This window comes from Periplaneta americana, chromosome 15 (genome assembly GCF_040183065.1).
Source record: "Periplaneta americana isolate PAMFEO1 chromosome 15, P.americana_PAMFEO1_priV1, whole genome shotgun sequence".
NCBI classification, from domain to species: Eukaryota; Metazoa; Arthropoda; class Insecta; order Blattodea; family Blattidae; genus Periplaneta; species Periplaneta americana.
The window spans coordinates 59,347,943-59,368,086 of NC_091131.1; the positions used below are offsets into that span (position 1 = coordinate 59,347,943).

General features: G+C 35.9%; 1 long non-coding RNA gene across 1 annotated transcript in view; it reads left to right on the forward strand.

Moving 5' to 3' along the window:
- The window catches only part of LOC138714997 (uncharacterized), a 935,649-nt gene that overhangs the window by 225,071 nt on the left and 690,434 nt on the right, over positions 1–20,144 (forward strand). The gene's annotated exons all lie outside the window — the stretch shown is intronic.

The window sequence follows — 20,144 nt, forward strand, 5'->3', positions numbered from 1 at the left end:
TGGTGTAGATTTGTTAACGTTCTCAGTAATATAATGTAACTTTAATACATCTTCTAGATACTTACTTCTTTAATAAATTAATATAAGAAAAACATAAATATTAGGTGCTTTTCTGTGTGATGTCAAATTAATAAAAGAAACAAACATTGTTTTGAGAGAGGCAAATTAACGTAAAAACTGCAATAAATTATAACCCTTTTTGTACGACTGTTGAGCCTTAGATGTTCTATTCAAAATTGACTGGGTTGGTGTTACATTTTCTGCAACAGGAACACCACAGCAGGTGCCCATTTGATTTCTGTTCGTAATGAACCACGGTATTTAAATATTATAGTCTGATGCACTACAGAGGATTAGAAACATTCGCAACTGCACTGTCTGATAGTCCTTTCACTATTGAACAGAATACCACACCGAATTTACCCCTTCTTAAGCATTTTTGGCCTATTCCTTTTTATTTTTTTTTTTCCAATTCATTTTGAATAATTTTTCAGAAAAGTCTATGATATACAATACAAATATTTATTTTCAGTCAATAACTTTACTTTCTATATGTGTAAGGTACAAGTCCTTATATTACATAATTTAATACTGTATTAACGTTTTCGTCGGTCATGCCGACATCATCAGATACAACTTTTTATGCTGCAGTATCATCTCTAAACAAGTACATGTGCCTCTACAATCAAAAATACAATATACATTGATAAACATAAAACATAGAAAAAACAACATGGTTTGGGACATCAGTATTTCTTTTCTTATGTAAATGTACTCTTATTGTCAATTAGTTAAAAACACAAACGTGTAATTACAATGCATATACATATATAATATTGCAGGTCTTCACTATATAAAAATAAAACTGAAAAATCCATGTAAAATACTATGTGAAGAGATACTTACAGTCGTTAATCTATACTATCTGATTTGCTTGTGTCCATATTCTTATTATCCAGTTACTACACGCCTTTTCTGTGTCCAAAAGATGTATGTACACCATAATGTATGAGTTAAGATTATACCTTGAAACCTTAATTCATCAAAGTTGACATTTACAACAGATGATATGTTTCTGTATTAGGTTGTCTTTTGATGTTAATTGGCGACATGAACTTGAACGTACACTATGACCGACGATAATCTTCAATCTAGGATAGAAGTGATAAAGTTAAGTAATTAAATTAAATAGGCTAGAATCGAAATTTATTGTCGAAATACGCGTTTGTTAAAGATAATAGATCATAACATTGTGACCGAAATCATATTAAGGAAATTTGAAAATTAAATGGGTATATTATTAGATCAATTTAAGTATATATATTCTTAGGTTAACGGCTTAACTTTAAATAAAGAGATATTAAAGGTTTTGTAGAATAAATTCAATTTCGTATGACGTGTTACGTGTATAGAAATTTACATTTATAGTACTGATAGAATTATAAAACTTCCAGAAAATTTTGTCCGTATTAATAAATTAATTTGTCGTTATTCTCATTCACCTTTCATCGTCAGTTTGGGTATAGTCTCGATGTTGATGTAGTGTAACAGATACATTTATCCGCAGAACAGGAGACTTGGGAAACTAGAAATGTTGATATGTTTATTTTTCCTGTGCTGGTTATTTTACGTGATACAAATATATCGCTCCGAACCTCTGACTTTACCTGTCTTACGTAGGAAGTCACGCTAAGCATTCATCTTCCTCGCCCAGAATTGAACCTGAGAAGCTGGGATCCAAAGGAGAACACTGTAACCACTGGACCACCTACTAGACTTGCGACAGGTTTTATGAGAGTTTCCGTTTTACTCATGGCTTTATTAAAACAGTAAAGAAAGACTGGAACACGATAAATGAAAATAAGCCAAAATAAACTGAATGTTATGAGTTAGTAGTTTCCTCTGAGCACAACTTGCATCTGAAAGCGCCTGATGTGTACGTATGCTAACTAAAACATCGTAACTTCCAAGCACACCAAGCTGGTAGTCCCGTGCGCTGTCCATTGCTGAATCAGAGCTCGAGGCATTCAACATACGATTTTATATCCTTGCACAACTTTATTTAAATCCGAAGAAGGTCTAGTTCGATGCTGTTTTGAAGCATATTCGTCTTTTACGCCGTTTTTGCATGGAACTGTATAGGTTAAGCACTTTGCGAGATTAAGCTTCAGAGCGAGTCAATGACGTCACTTCGAGTAGATGTGTGCACCTGTGCAAATCTGGAGATCGAAATTTCAATTTTTATATGCAGATCTGTTTCCCTCGCTTTATAAAGCTAAGAATTAAGCCTGAACACACAAAGTGTCGTTAGATGATGGATTGATCAGCTCATTAGCAATCAAGTGGACTCAGATATGACGAATTAAAAGTTTATGTGCTTCTTTTGATGTTAATTTAGAAAAGAATTTCACCCCAGTATTTTATTTTACAAAAAGTGTTCAAAGGAAGCTGTGTCTAATTAATCTGATGATGCTCGGCTTTGAAGTCGGGAAAGCGACGCAAGACAAAAATGCGTAACTCGCACATGATACGCGTTGCTCAGACTCACACGCTTCAGCAGTTGTGTGCAAACTGAGTAGTCTGTTGCTGTAGTCTTGGCTACGGATACGTTTCCATTCTTTAGAGACATGGGAACGTGATGATTGCATGGTCGAGTAGCATGAAGAACGAGTGGACAGGCGGTAGAAAGAAATAGAGGAACAAAGAGAAGAAAAGGAAGAAAAGTAATGTAAAAAAGAATACACTTTAGGAAAAGAATGATTGGAGAAAAGATCAGAAAAAGAAAGAAAGTGTAAAATAAATAAAAAGGAAGAGAAAAGAGGAAGAGGAGGACAAAAAAGAATATTAAAGAAAGAAAATAACGATGATGAAGGAGAACGAAAATGAAAGATAGATGAGAAGCTGAAAAGAGGAAGATAATGGATACTAGGATAATGACAAGAAAAAAAGAAAAAGAAGGAACAAGATACGAGAGCAAGGTACTTTCAAGTGTCAAGCTTTAATTTAATCAAAGTCTAAGTTCTAATTTGGTTTCATCATGCTAAAGCTTTACTTAAGGATATAGTGACAGAGAGGTCATTGTTAGTTCTAATACACGAGGGAAACCAAAATTGTACTGAAGTAAGAAATGAAGTCAAAATTTTAATACCGCGGTGTGAAGTGAAACGTGAAATGTGTGTCTCGAATTATTTTAACATTTAAGTTCATTGCAATCTCTTATTTTACGCCACGCTTGCTTTCAAGGATCAAATCTTAACTGTTTTTTTTTCAAGATACATTACTGCACATAATTAAATATTTTATTATAAACTACGCTTGCTTGCCAAGATCATTACTTAACCAGTTTTATTTTTCATGAGACATTACTGCACGTAATTAAATCTTTTATTATAAGCTACACTTGCTTGCCAAGACCATTACTTAACAGTTTTTTATCAAGATACATTACTGCACGTAATTAAATCTTTTATTATAAACTACGCTTGCTTGCCAAGATCATTACTTAACTAGTTTTTTTTATGAGACATTACTGGACGTAATTAAATCTTTTATTATAAGCTATGCTTGCTTGCCAAGATCATTACTTAACCAGTTTTTTTTTCATGAGATATTACTGCACGTAATTAAATCTTTTATTATAAGCTACACTTGCTTGCCAAGATCATTACTTAACATTTTCTTTCATGAGACATTAATGCACGTAATTAAATCTTTTATTATAAGCTACACTTGCTTGCCAAGATCATTATTTAAGCAATTTTTTTTTCAGGATACATTACTGCGCGTAATTAAATCTTTTATTATAAACTATGCTTGCTTGCCAAGATCATTACTTAACCAATTTTTTTTCATGAGACATTACTGCACGTAATTAAATCTTTTATTATAAGTTACACTTTCTTGCCAAGATCATTACTTAACTAGTATGTTTAAGAGACATTACTGCATGTAATTAAATCTCTTATTATGAACTACGCTTGCTTGCCAAGATCATTGCTTAACTATTTTTTTCAAGAGATATTACTGCACGTAACTAAATATTTTAATATAAACTACGCTTGCTTGCCAAGATCATTGCTTAACCGGTTTTTTTCAAGAGATATTACTGCACGTAATTAAAACTTGTATTATAAACTACGCGTGCTTACCAAGATCATTGCTAACTGTTTTTTTTTTCAAGAGATATTACTGCACGTAATTACATATTTTAATATAAACTACGCTTGCTTGCCAAGATCATTTCTTAACCAGTTTTTTTCAAGAGATATTACTGCACGTAATTAAAAGTTTTATTATAAACTACGCTTGCTTGCCAAGATCATTACTTAACAAGTTTTTTTCAAGACATTACTGCACGTAATTAAATCTTTATAAAGTACGCTTTGCTTTCCAACATTGGTGCTCAATCAGCTTTCTTTTTCATGAGACATTACTGCACGCAGTTAAATCTTTTATTATAAGCTACACTTACTTACTAAGATCAGTGCTTAACCAGTTTTTTTTTCAAGACATGTTATTGCACACAATGAAATATTTTAACATAAGTTACGCTTGCTTGCCAAGATCAGTGCTTAACCAGTTTTTTTTTCAAGATACATCACTGCACATAATTAAATCCTTTTTATTACAGACTATGCTTGCTTGCCAAGATCAGTGCTTAACCAATTTTTTTCCCCCAGAGACATTATTGCATGTAATTAAATATTTTAAATAATATAAGCTACAGTTGCTTGCCAAGATCAGTGCTTAACCATTTTTTTCCAAGAGACATTACTGCACGCAATTAAATCTTTTATTGTTAGCTACGCTTCCTTACCAAGATCAGTGCTTGACTATTTTTATTCAAGAACCATTACCGCACTGCGTTCCTTAAACGACTGTATTTATGTTTTTTTCGCTCTCCAGTACTTTATATTTAACTAATATAGTTGGTTCATGTAGTCTACAGTATAATTGATTCATGTAGTCTACACGTTAGCAGAAAGTTGTTGTACTTATCAAGTAGAATACTCTTTTCTATCGTAACTGTTTTTGTTTATAATGAAAGTTGAAGCTAACTATAGTAGGCCTAGGAGTATTCATATCTTGAAGGAATGGCAATGTCACATAGTTTTCATATGCGTTGCTGGGAAGTTCTCAATTGAATTCCGAAATGACCCGAAGTTAGTACTCTGACTGCACATTGATTAGTATGCATTGAAGTTGAACAAATATGTCCTACTGACACCTACCGATATATGTTCGAATACTTGTTTTTCGGCCACTTCTGTTAGTGGAGCTGTGGTTTAATTTCTTTTGAAAGGAAGCTGAAGAATAAGCTTCAGATTGCTCTATTTGGTTGAAAGTGTGTTATTTCTCTGACAATTTAGAAGTGACGGAAGAGAATAACGTAAATAAATTTGCTGTTCGTCATTTTGTTTAAGACTTCATTACCATTAGCAACGGTAGGCTTATAAATTAGCGAATTTCATGTTTCTGTAGGGCTATGTCAGTATTAATTTCTTGACGTGTTTTAATTCCTACTCACACAAAATTCACCACCTCGTAATCTTCTCGTCATTTCACTTCATTTAATTACAATCCCCATAAAGTGTAGCAGTTCTTGGCATTGCACGAACATAAAACTTTACAAAATTATAATGGAAAGCTTCGTCTTTGAAAAACGCTGCGTAACTCGTGGCTGTGGATATACGAAACAAGAGAATGTGCCGATGTTTCATTTTATGGTGGTCCTTAACTGCGTGTTGGGGGAAGGACAGAAAATAGGGGATGAAGTGAAACTAGTTGTTGCTGTGGAAACTGCTGGGAGAATTACACCACCTTAGCTCTCAGATCTAATGAAAAATGTAAACCTTTCAACACCTTTATGCATTGAACTTGAGTCTACGTTATTATAGTTTCATCTTCGACCGCCACCGTGGCTCAGTGCTAGCGCATTCGGCTTATAAACTAGAGGACCTGGGTTTAAATCCCGTTCGGCCCTAAATTTGTAACTTCGGTTTGACAAACCCGTGGTCCCTGCTCCCCTGTGACATCCTGACAATTCTCTATAATCATCGTTGTGTAATGTGGACCCACCGTCTGTGGTGCACTCTAGATAGTCTCTGACGAACTAAGTGGCCTACAGTTCTCGGCACAGACGACATCTATGAGTCTACTTACAGAGTCGGTAGGGAGGGTGAATAACGACAAATTAAGGGCCTGCCATTCGAAGAAAAAAATTTTCCTCAGCTTATAGTTTAGAAAAAACTATGTTTTAAACGGTATGGCATAGTTGCGTCCCGCGGTCAATTGGGAGGCCTAGGCATGGCATAATTGCGCCCCGAAGAAATCAAGTAGCAGATGGGACATGGCATAGTTGCGCCCCGAAGAAATCAGGTAGCAGATGGGACATGGCATAGTTGCGCCTCGATGAGCATAGTACACACGAAAGTGATTGTCATAAAATAGATAAATAACTTAAAAATATTACAGTGATAGCTGCATTGAAATCAGGTAGGCCTAGCGTATGATCAATTTTGCTATTTAAAATAACACTTTTTTATTGATCACACACAATAAATGAACTGCATTTTTTGTTTCTACATCGATGTCTTAACCATACGGTACAGGGTTTCGAAAATTGAAACTTAGAACCATTATCAATTATTAACTCTTCACCCTTTTCAGTAAACTTAATATTCATTTTAAATTAACCTCACTATACGCCACAGACGGTGTGAAAATCACTAATAAAATATCAAGACTGCTAAGGCCCATATTCCAACGGCTCACTCATTTGAATATGTCAGTTAATAAAGTACTGCCAACTTCATGGTGTTCATTTTAACGGTAGGCTATTGATAATCACTGCATAAACAGTAGAAAAACAGTTAATAAAGTACTGCCAACTTCATGGTGTTCATTTTAACGGTAGGCTATTGATAATCACTGCATAAACAGTAGAAAAACAGTTAATAAAGTACTGCCAACTTCATGGTGTTCATTTTAACGGTATCGATAATGAATATAAATCGAATAAGAAATCAATAAGGTTGGTTGATTACGAGGCTCGAGTTTCCGTAGTGTCTTTTCCTCTACCTATTTCATCGGGGCGCAACTATGCCATGACCTTTTCTCTACCTGAAGGGAACGGGGTACAACTATGCCATGCCTTTTTCTCTACCTGATGGGAACGGGACGCAACTATGTCCACAAAACAGGGACCCTTTTTTATCTGCTGCATTTTATCTGACCATGTGGCGCAACTATGCCCTGCCCGTTTTAAAATAAGTTTATAAAAAATATTTGTACTGTTGAATGGCTCTTTGTCCCGACCACTTCATTTTGAATCCACACTATCATATTTAAGGTGAGTCACAAAGTTAATACATATTTTAAATTCAAATTTAATTTGTATTTGAGCAAGAGTACTGTATTAATGTGAGTTAAGAGAAAAAGAAATAGACAAGAATATTAATACGAGAGCTGTGATACGTTGTCGCGGAGCTATGAGAATTCGAGTGTGCGCAAGAAGCGGTATAAGTAGCAACGATTTTGAAGTCAATATATTTCGTAAACGAGAAAAAGCTAAACGAATGACTATCACCACGTTTGTTAATGAACGAAAATGAGCTTAAGTATGAATTTTCTTTAAATTCAAGCACCATGACCTGGGACGGTTCCCTTGTGAGCTGCGAGTGCAACATAATCAAACTTCGGTACACTTTATTCCAGGGTTTAAGCTAAAAAATAAATAATTGTCGCAAAAATGCACAAATGAACAATTATGCTTGCGCAAATTGTGAAGTACTTGTGCAAATATTATAAATAATTGTGCAGAAAAATAAAATTAATAAAGTGTGCAGAAACAAAAAATTTATATAATTTGTTTCTTGAAGTTTTATTACTTTCAATCCATCTTATCATACTCCAGATATATTTATGTAAGTAAATCATTAGACGTAGGTATGTTTAGAATCAAAAACTGCTGAATTTACATCACATTAAAATACGTTATTTTATGGACACTCTGAACATTGAAATTCTTCAAGATTTATTGTTAGCGGAGTGCGAACTCTTTTACTGAAAGGCGGTTTCTAATTCCAGTGTTTACAAGATTCATGCAACTAAATCCTCGCTCACAATATTTACAGTATGCAATGGAATTATATAAATCAATTGGAAGAAATTGTTCATTTAAATTACATGAATTGCACCGATTCTTTGAAATCATTTCCTGAACATCTACTGCTCAATACCTTTTTGAACATTACCAATGTCATTAGCATTTCATTTAAATTCAGATTAGTTCAAACACATCTCTGATTTCATTTTCTCCATTACCATCTTCGTTTTTGAAGTCCATTGTGGTTGTCGCATTTTTGCACATTTGCATTCAAAGTTTATTGCATTTTTAGAAGTCGAGTAGGGAAATGCGTCTGTGGCTTAAACCCTGCTTTATTCTGGGCCATACTGTATTACAATTTAAAATAAATTTGCTAATTAAAAATTCGTGGTTAGTCCCAAGTGTGCAAATTGAGGAGGGAAATGTTTGGTTATTTGTGTGGGAGAGCTAACACTGTCAGAATTGAGATCCCATAGCGAAGCTGACACTGTCTTCGATAAGTTATTAGAGTACCTAACCGTGGTGGAGGTGGTGTATGGCGTGCGTTAAGATTGCAGGCTGCATCGGAACCCTTAAGAGGGGACTAAGTCCACTCGCTCTTACTGACCTGGAAAATTGGGGCACGTCCCGCGGTGGTCGAGAGTAGTCATGCGGAAACCTCACCTGAGAGGGTGACTCTCCGCTCAATAACCTGCTTCCCCCCCAAATGGAACCATTTGTACCGTCATTTGAATACATCGCGGCACTGAGTCAAATCAGTGGCTGAACAGACCAGCGTTGTTCATGTGCGAATATGCCCGAGCAGCGGCTAGTTGGTCAGCACGGTGCCGAAAATCCTGGTTTGTGTGCCGTTCTTCTTTTTTTGAACTCGTTCTATTGTACATTTAATACGCGTTTGAATTTCTTTGCACTTGAATAAAATAAACAGAAAGAACGAGATAAGTAATTAGACATCAAAGAGATTTTTTCCCCATCCAATTAAATTTAATGCCGGGACTTGTGACAATGGACCAGTCTACAGACGACAAGTAAGTCATTTGTCACGGTTGCTTAGTGATAGGATTTATTTCGACAAAACAAATTCACTTATAACGCTCATTTGTAGACACGTTGTCATGACTACGCTCCCGTGAGAACAAGCAAGTGGAAGATCGAGTCCCTTTATCCTTTTCATGAAACGATGTTTCAAATGCAGTCTATAGACGGATTCGGCATGATACAGGTGCCTCAACTGACAATTGCGAACAGGGTTTCGAACCCTCGACTGGAAGGTGATATCGATTAGTGATTCGTGTTAGCAGAAGTCGTAATGCCCTCAGCAGTCAAGGTGCATGGAAACCGCTGCCATCGAGTTCACATTCCAAAGTATGAACATGTAGATGGTTGGGTAAGCAGATGGGTGAGCATATTGATGGATGGTAATGGATGAGTAGTTGGATGATTGAGTGAGTGTATTGTTGGGTGTAGGAATGAATAGATGGTTGTATGGGTATATGGGTGAGTAGGTATGAGTGGGTGAATGAATGATTAGATTAGTGAGCAAATAGATGTGAGATGGGTGTATGGATGAGTACATAGGTATGTATATGGAAGGATGTTTGGGTGGTTGTATGAATGAGTAGATGGGTGAGTGGATGGATGATTGGGTGAGTGAATATGGAATGAATAGATGGAAGAGCATATACAGGGTGAAAAGTAATTAAACCGACAAACTCTGAGAGGTTATATGGGACACCAAAGCAAACACTTTTCTCTAATATGTTGTGCTGTGAGACACTACTTCGCTAGGACACCAGATCTTAATGTAACACAAACCATTGCCATGCTTTATTGCTTGAGTCTCTTATAAAACATTTACACACCAAGATCACTGCAAAATACTTACTGCTTTTAAGGAACCCGGAGGTTCATTGCCGCCCTCACATAAGCCCGCCATTGGTCCCTATACTGAGCAAGATTAATCCAGTCTCTATCATCATATCCCACCTCCCTCAAATCCATTTTAATATTATCTTCCCATTACATCTCGGCCTCTCCAAAGGTCTTTTTCCCCTCCGGCCTCCCAACTAACACTCTATACGCATTTCTGGATTCGCCCATACGTGCTACATGCCCTGCCCATCTCAAACGTCTGGATTTAATGTTCCTAATTATGTCAGGTAAAGAATACAATGCGTGCAGTTCTGTGTTGTGTAACTTTCTCCATTCTCCTGTAACTTCATGCCTCTTAGCCCGAAATACTTTCTGAAGCACCTTATTCTCAAATACCCTTCACCTATGTTCCTCTCTCAAAGTGAGAGTCCAAGTTTCACAACCATAAAGAACAACCGGTAATATAACTGTTTTATAAATTGTAACTTTCAGATTTTTCGACAGCATACTACATGACAAAAGCTTCTCAACCGAATAATAACACGCATTTCCCATATTTATTCTGTGTTTAATTTCCTCTCGAGTACCATTTATATTTGTTACTGTCGCTTCCGGGTATTTGAATTTTTCCACCTCTTCGAATGATAAATTTCCAAATTTTATATTTCCATTTCGTACAATATTCTTGTCACGAGACATAATCATATGCTTTGTCTTTGTCTTCTAAATCTATCTCTTTACTCGCTTGAAGTGAAATTCCCGTATTTTCTCTAATTGTTTGTAGATTTTCTCCTAACATATTCACGCCATTCGAATAGACAAGCAGCAGATGTAACCCGTTCAATTCCAAACCCTCTCTGTTATCCTGGACTTCCCTAATGGCATACTCTAAAGCAAAGTTAAAAAGTAAAGGTGATAGTGCATCTCCTTGCTTTAGCCCACAGTGAATTGGAAACGCATCTGACAGAAACTGATCTATACGGACTCTGCTGTACGTTTCACTGAGACACGTTTTAATTAATCGAACTAGTTTCTTGGGAATACCAAATTCAATAAGAATATCATATAAAACTTCTCTCTTAACCGAGTCATATCCCTTTTTGGAAATCTATGAATAACTGATGCACTGTACCCTTACACTCCCATTTTTTCTCCATTATCTGTGGAATACAAAATATCTGATCAATAGTTAATCTATTACGCCTAAAACCACACTAATGATCCCCAATAATTTCATCTAAATATGGAGTTAATCTTCTTAAACGAATATTGGACCAAATTTTGTATACGACGTCAACAAAAGTAATATTCCTCGAAAGTTACTACAGTTAGTCTTGTCTCTCTTCTTAAAGAGAGGTACATGTTCAAAAACATTTACACACCAAAATCACTGCAAAAGATGTTTAAAAATACCTCCATTGACCTGTACACAAAGGTTACATCGGCTGGACATGGATTGTTTAACGCGGTAAATTACTTCAGAATTATCAAGATCAACAGAAACTGCCCTATTCAACGAACTTTAAATCGGCAAATACAGCCAACATATGTTCAACGTGATCATAATTTTTAAAGTGATTTTACAAAGTGTTCACATTTCAATGACTACGCTAATAGTGGTTACAATCCTTCAACAGTTTTAATTTTTTATATATTTTAGATTATATCACATGACTTGCAGTGATTTAAATCGGCAAACACAGCCAACACATGTTCAAAGTGATTTAAACTTTTAAAGTGTTAATACAAAGTGTTCACACTTCAATAACTACGCTAATAGTGGTTACAATTCTTAAACAGTTTTATTTTATATTTTAGATGATATCATATGACTCGCAGCGATTTAACCTAACATAGCATGTATATCATAGATCAACCTAAGTTAAGTCCAAGCAATCACATTAATATGACCCGAAAATTACCTCATTAAGTTCCATCTAATAGTCAAGGTTTTCATCATATCACTCTAACAGTTCACATCTGAAGATGATACACATGTATCGAAAACGTTAATGAAAATTTATATATTTTATGATAAGCAAAGGCGGTTTTGTATACATATAATTATAGTCAAACATTAATAGCTTATCGGCAAACTTCAACATGAAATTCAGAATTATCGTTTATTTCCCCTGCTGCAGCAAATATCCGCACCACCAGACCGGTTTAATAAAGCACTGCACTTGGTCAAGACGTACAACAAAATGTGAATTTGCAGAGTCGTCATGAACTGAAGAACGCATACGCCTTCTGCCGGTTTAATAAAACCTCCGAGGAAAATATGGCATTAGAGAAAACCGTTTGTTTTGGTGTCCCATACAACCTTCCGGAGTTTGTCGCTTTAATTACTTTTCATTCTATAGATAGTTGGATGGGCGAATGTATAGATGATTTGTTGGGTGAGCTTATAGAGCAATCATGTCAACTAATGCCCATAGGCGCAAGCGCGTGCTTTAGAGAGCCTGAGCGCTTTGCAGCGGAAAGGAAAGAGACAGACGAAAGAGGTAGTATATGCCGCTTGATCGAGCTGTATGCAGGGATGGCCAACACTGATTTAATGGATAAAGGGAATAGAACTTATTAAAACTGTATCCATGTTAATTTTTAGATTTGTCTGAGAAGTATAAGTGCATTATAAGAATGTAGCTTTTTTATTCAAAAGGAATATTTTTTCAACTTTTTTTTATAGAAAAGTGAAGTTTTCAGATATGTTTATTTAGTAGCCTTACAGGTACTGAAACAATGTTTTCGTAAATCTAATATATCGTAAGTACCTACGTATTACTGAAGATAGTGTATTAGAAGTTTGAAAATATTCTCATGGAAAATGTTTATAAGGAAATGATTTAACAAAGCAACTACTGTTACATCATAAACAAAAGATATGTGCCCATGTGTTGTAAAAACGTAAGTTCTATAGCTTCAGAAGATTTTGAAAAAAGAATTTAATATTCTGATGATAGGAAGTTGCGCACCAATATCACATTAAAGCATAGTGCGATAAGAGTTTTGTTATGGAATATTAGTTACAGTTAAAACATATACCTAGGTAACTTTGCTTTTATTGTTTAGATTGATTTATTGATTACTTTTATAAGGCTAAAGATACCATCAATATCAGTTCCAACTTACCATGTCATACTCAATCTCTTTCTTTGGGATACCACTTTCTTTATGAATGATGTGTTTCATTCACTTAGAACAAGTTGTACTACTCTGGAATTTGTGTGAATATTCTTCTTAACTCTTTATTATGTTAGCAACGTTTAAAACACAAGTGCAATATTAAGAAATTGGTGTTAGTACTTTTGTTTTACAGACAGTATAGATAATATCAAATAGAAGGAAGCCATATAAAAATAACGAAATAAAATTTCACGTTCCGTTTTAAGCTTGTGCACCACTGTTTTCTTAATTCAACAGGCTGATTAATCATATACATAATCTTTCCTCGTTCCATACCTAGCGCTTGATGCCCGCGCACGACGTCAAGGTCAAAAAAATGCGCTTGCTTTGACATCACTGTTATAGAGGATTGGATGGGTGAGTATTTGGATGGTTGGATAGGTCTATGGATGAGTAGATGGATGAGCATATAGTATAAGTGGTTGGATGGTTGGCTGAGTGTATGGAAGGGTGGGTGAGTAGATGGGTAAGCATATAGAAGCGTGGATGGATAGTGGATGATTGAATGGGCGTATGGATGGGTAGATGTTTGAGAATATGGGGATGGATAGGTGGATTAGTTTATGGATGTTTGTGTGGATAGATGAATGAGCGGGCGGTAGGTGGGTACATATTAACAGTAAGAAATTTCATAAAGTAGCAATCTCACTTAACATGAAAATTCATTAGAAGACAAATGAGCTTGAGACCCGACTGCTCGGCAGTCCCTCGAGCCTTCACCTCTTCAAAGCGTCACATGTTACGTCACAGCGTATGCATTAAACAGGGACCTGCTCAGTGCTCCCTAGTTTGCAATTATAATTCAACAAATCTGCGTCTCTTATAATTCGTGTCTTGCCTATTTCCTGGTGTTCGTGCGCGCACTTTTATCCTCTCCTTGGGTCACGCTTCGATTACCGATAGTAGACTAGACTCCGAGGTAGCGCCTCTATTCCAAGACGGAGCATTCGGAGGCCCTATCAGGAGGCTCCACAACTGAATGTCCCTTTTGCGACTGTGAAGTGCGAATTTGTTGGGAATTTTAGACAAGCCTTTTTCATTGAATTGACACCCCTTTTTAAAAGTCCCAGTTGGCGTTTTTACGCTGTCCGGAGCTCATCTCTGCAAGGCTTGCTCTGTCTCCTGTCTTTTGTTTCTCTTACTATTTTAGTTCGATTCTTCCGTCCGATATCCTTTTGCCTCTTTTTTCGTTTGTTTCCTTCCTTCTTTCCTTTCTCTTTTTATTGTTTTTTTTTTTTTTTTTTTATTCAGTTAAAATTTTCAGTTCCATCTCATTTTCTTTCCTGTCTCTTTTTTCTGCTATTTCTTTCTTTCTGCTCTTCGTTTTGTCAGTATTTTTTCTTTTTGCACTTCTCTGTCATTCTCTCTCTTTCTCTGCACTTCTTTTTCTATAATTTATTTCTTTGTACTGGTCTTTTCCCATCATATTTTTTTCTGCTTTTCTCTCTGTGTTATTTCTTTCTGCTCTTCGTTTTTTGTCATTTCCTTTTTTGCTCTAATCTGTTATTTATTTCTTTCTCTTTTTTCCGTTATTTCTTTCCATCTTCTCTCCGTTTCCTGTCATTTCTTTCTTTCTGCTCTTCGTTTTCTGCAATTTCATTTTTCTGCTCTAATCTTTCTGTTATTTCTTTCTTTCTGCTCTTCTTTTTTTCGTCATTCCTTTTTTCTGCTTTTCTCTTTTTGTCATTTCTTTCTTTCTGCTCTTCGTTTACTGCCATTTTCTTCTTTTTGCTCTTCTCTTTCTGTTATTTCTTTCGTTCTGCTCTTCGTTTCCTGTCATTTACTTCTTTTTACTCTTCTCTTTCTGTCATTTCTTTCTTTCTGGTCTTCGTTTTCTGTCATTTCCTTCTTTTTGCGCTTCTCTTTTTGTTATTTCTTTCTTTCTGCTCTTCGTTGTCCCTAATTTATTTTTTATTTTTGTTATTATGATGATGATGATTATTATTATTATTATTATTATTATTATTATTATTATTATTATTATTATTATTATTATTTATGTCTCTGCTTTTCTCTTTCTGTTATTTATTTCTTTCTGCTCTTCGTTTTCCTTAATTTATTTTTTATTTTTGTTTTCGCTATTTATGTCTCAGCTTTTCTCTTTCTGTTATTTCTTTCTTTCTGATCTTCTTTTCCTGCCATTACTTTCTTTCTGCTCCTCTTTGTAATTTTTTCTGTTGCTCTTTTTGTCATTTCTTTCTACCCTTCTCTTGCCTTTTCTTTCCTTCCGTCATTTCCTCCTACCCTTTGTTGTGTTTCATTGCCTGTGTACTGTCATTGTTTCCCTACAATGTCAGTTGCCCCTAGCAACCCTCTGATCCCAGATGCAATTATAACAGCGCAGCACCTGTATTGTGCTGCCATCTATTATTGAAATAGCCAGACGAGCTCTGTGTGCTTGACCGTTCATATTGTACAATAGACATTTGTTAATTGATTGTTTTGTTTTGTTGTCGTGTTGCCTGGGCACAGTGCTAGACCACTATCCCTCGTTGCTAGGCCGCAGTTGAATAGCTCATATATTACTTCTAGCCATTCATTGGTCTTTTGATGACTTCTCTTACGTCACTTAATCCAACTCCATCGTAGGACTCACGCTTCGGGAATATTATCGTATTCTGCTTGATCACATGCGTGACTCATTACTGGGATAGATACATTTCTTAATATAGTAGAACTTGGTTATAGCGACCTCGTTTTGTGCGACACCTCGCCTATGACGTCAAAGTTTTTCTACCTTGCTTAATACAACAAACGTATATGCTTCTACCTCGCATATAACGTAATTTTCAACCTCAGTTTGGAATACGATTTTCTAAGAACCAAAGTATTTTAAGATATATTTTGTTGAAATCTGGTAACCTGGCAAATTCTTTACTGTCCCCTTCTGTCATAGACACCTTAAATGCAGGCAGATTCCTCACCCCATTGTAACCCGCCCGAATTCATGTGGTATTAACGGTAGCTGCTTGCGATTAATTTCGATAGGAAGTTTTCACTAAAAGGGTGCATTTTAACGCAGTATGGCCACTAAAAGAAGAGTTTTAACTTGGAAGAAAAAGTTAAATTGATTCATCAAATTGAGAATGGAATTTAAAAAGTTTACATGTGTCGTGAGTTTGGCCAAGTTAATTTCACAGTTCAAACGATTTGGAAGAGCAAGGATAAAATTGTTGCTGAATTTGAACAGAATGGATCGAAGCTAGAGGAGGGAGCAGTGAAATTGTAACTGAAATTATGAACATACTCATAGAACGTAATTTAGAAGGTGTGTATTGGGCAAGTAGGAGACAACAGAGTAAAATGCCTGATTACTTGGCTCCTAAGTAAAGAAGTTCAGTGAGTACGGAACAAACTGTTTTACTATAGAATACTGTATTTATAATTGTACCTGTATTTTATTATGTTCATGGTAGGCTTAAAAGTGGATACATAAATCTAAAATAACTTAATTAAGTTTGTTATTTTTCATTTCCCACCTCACTTGACTGATAATACTAATCTCGGTTGCTACGACACTCGTTTATAACAACATAATTTTTAAGGTCCCTTGGATGTCGTTATAACGAAGTTCTACTGTATATAGCATGTTGTGAGTGGTGTGACTGCGATTGAAGAGTAAAGTTGGCAATCGCTTTATAAATGCACAATTTTATTATTGTTTGAATGCAGTTACGAAGGCCTGCTTTGCGTGTTCCACCTCTCCGTTGTGTCGCATGTGACCTGCTTTACGTCAGTCGTGACGTCACGAGGTAGACTGCGCTGCTATCAATTGATTATTTCCACTGCTAATGCTACTGGGCGGCGCTGGAACGAACTTGTCTTGCAATGAGATATGGTGTGAGGAACTGTATGTAAGACATTTTCTCCTTTATCGGAAACTTCCATTTTTTAACGAAATAATTTGTGGGATGTCTGACTAACAAGAAAACGTTCTGATGGGGGCAGATAAAAAAGTTAAATTTTTTTCTTCTACCATGTTAACAATGTGAAAAGAAGTGCTTATACAAATTTTGGCCACTCGACCGCAATTACGAGGGCCTTTAAAAATAAGTTCGCCAGGGCCGTTAACAGGAAAAAAAAACACAATTTCATTGGACAAATTTATTGGAACAGACGCGGCAATTGTTGAGCGATTTTTCAACATATTTTTCATCGGAATTGAGAAATTTCTCATATAATGGGATCGACAGAGAAGTGCAGACGCAGTCAAACGCTGGTTCCGATCAGAGGCGGCTGACTTCTACACACAAAAATTGATGCCATGGTATGACAAATGTCTCAGTTCCAATGGGGGATATGTTGACAAATAGCGCAACAATTTCTGTATCTGTTTCAATAAATATTTCCATGCAATTGTGCTTCTTTTTATAAACGGCCCCAGGGAAAATCATTTTCTGGACGGCCTCGTATTAGCGGTCGAGTAGCCAAAATTTGTATAATCACTTCTTTTGACATTATTAACATCGTGGAAGAAAAAAAAATAACTTTTTTATCTGGCTCCATCAGAACGTTTGCTTGTAAGATGAGTGTGTGATACGCTTGCTATATGACCCAAACTTTTGTCTATAAAATGACCATTTTTATAGCTTATAGTTTGTCTTGTAAATCTATAGATATATACCTTCAACACTGCAAAACAGGACCCCCGCGGTAGATTTAGACCAGTGGTCGTCAGCACTCGCTGAAATAGGTAAAGGATATTCGGTGCAACATCATATGCCCCATCGTGCAGCAGGCAGAGAGGGAGAGAGCATACCCGCCAGCACTCTTATCCGCGGGTAAAAGACGCTAGCCCAAGGCTGCAGTGTACTGATGATCCCTGGTTTAGACTTTTCTTTTTGCATCACAACGCTGCATCTCAGTAGTTTTGGTCGAATTATTAGTGTTTACATTGTACACAATCGTAGAACATGCTGGCAAACGGTTCATTTAAAACCTGTCAAGGGCACATTTCAGATTGAATTTAGTGTACTACGTGCACTAGTTTCCTGCATTACATGCGCTATGTTCGGTTGAAGTTTGTCGAGTATGGTGATGTTTGATATTCGCCGATGTTCGCTCTGTAGAAGAAGGCCTGCCGTGTTTGTTCCATCTTGTTATAAAATATTCGCTTTCCTCCACTCCCACCTCTTCATGTTTTAACCACTTAAGGATTTTAACATATCTTGCGATTAGTTTTTCATATAAAATAAGACGCAGTTTGCAATGCCTTGGTTGCCACCTTCATGTTCGAACATTGCAGGACACAAACGTGTACCTTCAAAGTGTTGTATCCAGAAATTGGTAAGAAAGAGGCAATGGGAAGTCTTGTTATACAGCATTGAGGAAGCCGGAAACGGCCTGAAGATAATACAGGATATAAAGGTGGGATTACTGGGGTCATCATTAAGATCACTGCGAAGACTTCTCCACGTAATGCATTTCAATGAGCTTCAAAAAAAAAAAAAAAAAAGATCGGATTACACGCCTTCCATGTGTCATGTGTTCCAGAAATGCATAAAAAAATGTGCGGTTTTGTGTATGGTTGAAGATTTTCTTGTTCAGAATTCTGGGATTTTAGTCAGTTTGTAGATGAAGCATAGTTTCATCTGAATGGCTATGTATAGCGAACTCTTAAAACGCTCGTATATGAGTACAAGAAAATCCTCATGCTTTAAATAAGCCATTCAGTAGCAATTAATATGTCCTTCTTGCTATCCACTGACTACTAATAGTTTAAATAAACTGAATATTAATTGCTACTTTGCGCTGTATTCTACAGAATGTTTACTTTAACCCTCATGACCCATTTTTGACTTACACCACTTCTGCTCTGAACGGCTCAAATACAAGACCTTCGCATTCTCAGAAAATCGGAATGAGGTATGAAGTGGTTCGTAGCCAAGTTATAGCCCGTATTACCACGGAAGTATCCCTGGAAACATTCAATGAGTTTGTCACTCAGTCATTTTTTTTATTATCCAATTTAATAAACCGTATTTCACCCTGAGATATATGGCATCAAAATACATTTTATAACCAATAAACAATAGTAAAATTATAATATAAAATTGTGGTCACAGTTACAATTCACATGAATTATGTAGAAGAATGCACCTTAATGAAAGAATGGATCCTGTTAAAGATTAATCAGTTAACTGATGAACTAACATATGTCTATGTGCAAAAAGACTGTGCAACATGTCATACTTCAAATGTTAGCATGAGAGATATTGAAAGTTAAAAAAAAAAAAAAATGTTTGTCCACCAAGATCTCCCTATCTAACGCCACCGGACTTCTTTCTTTGGGGCTTATAAAGGGAAATGTGTGCAGAAATAAACCCTGAACAGTCGAAGACCTGAAAGAAGGTATGGACCTACATGAAGAAATTGAAGTCATTACAGACACCACTTGTTTAGATGTTTAGAAATTTGGAGAGATATTGATATATGTTACTCTTTTAGACATAATATTGATATATGTTACTCTTTTAGGCCTGATGATACCACACACGGCGAAAGCGCTAGTCTCATTATAATTGTGACTGTGACCTAATGTTTTTTATTTGTATAATTCATTAGGCTAATAAACTAAGTCAGTTATTGAAGAATTTTATCAATTATTTTATATTATTTTACATATCAAATATTGTAAAAAAATATATATAAAATAATTTTTGTTGCACTCTATCCATGGAATAAGTTGTTAAAATCTGCAGTTACATAATTTCCACTTTGTATTATGATTGAACTGGTAAGGAAATCGATTTTAATGAGGCGTAATTAATTTATTATTGTTAAAGTTGTTGTGTTCAGCGAGCTTGGCATCAGTGGTTCGTATCCCGATGCAAACGAACAAGGTACAAGCCGGCTGTCACGTGACCTCATAAATCTGCGGTCAAGTGTTTACCCAGGCCGCGTTCGCCCGACTTGTTTTTCCTACTGGAGAACTGGAATTCAGAATTGTCTGTGTAAATATTTTCCCAACGCTCGACGG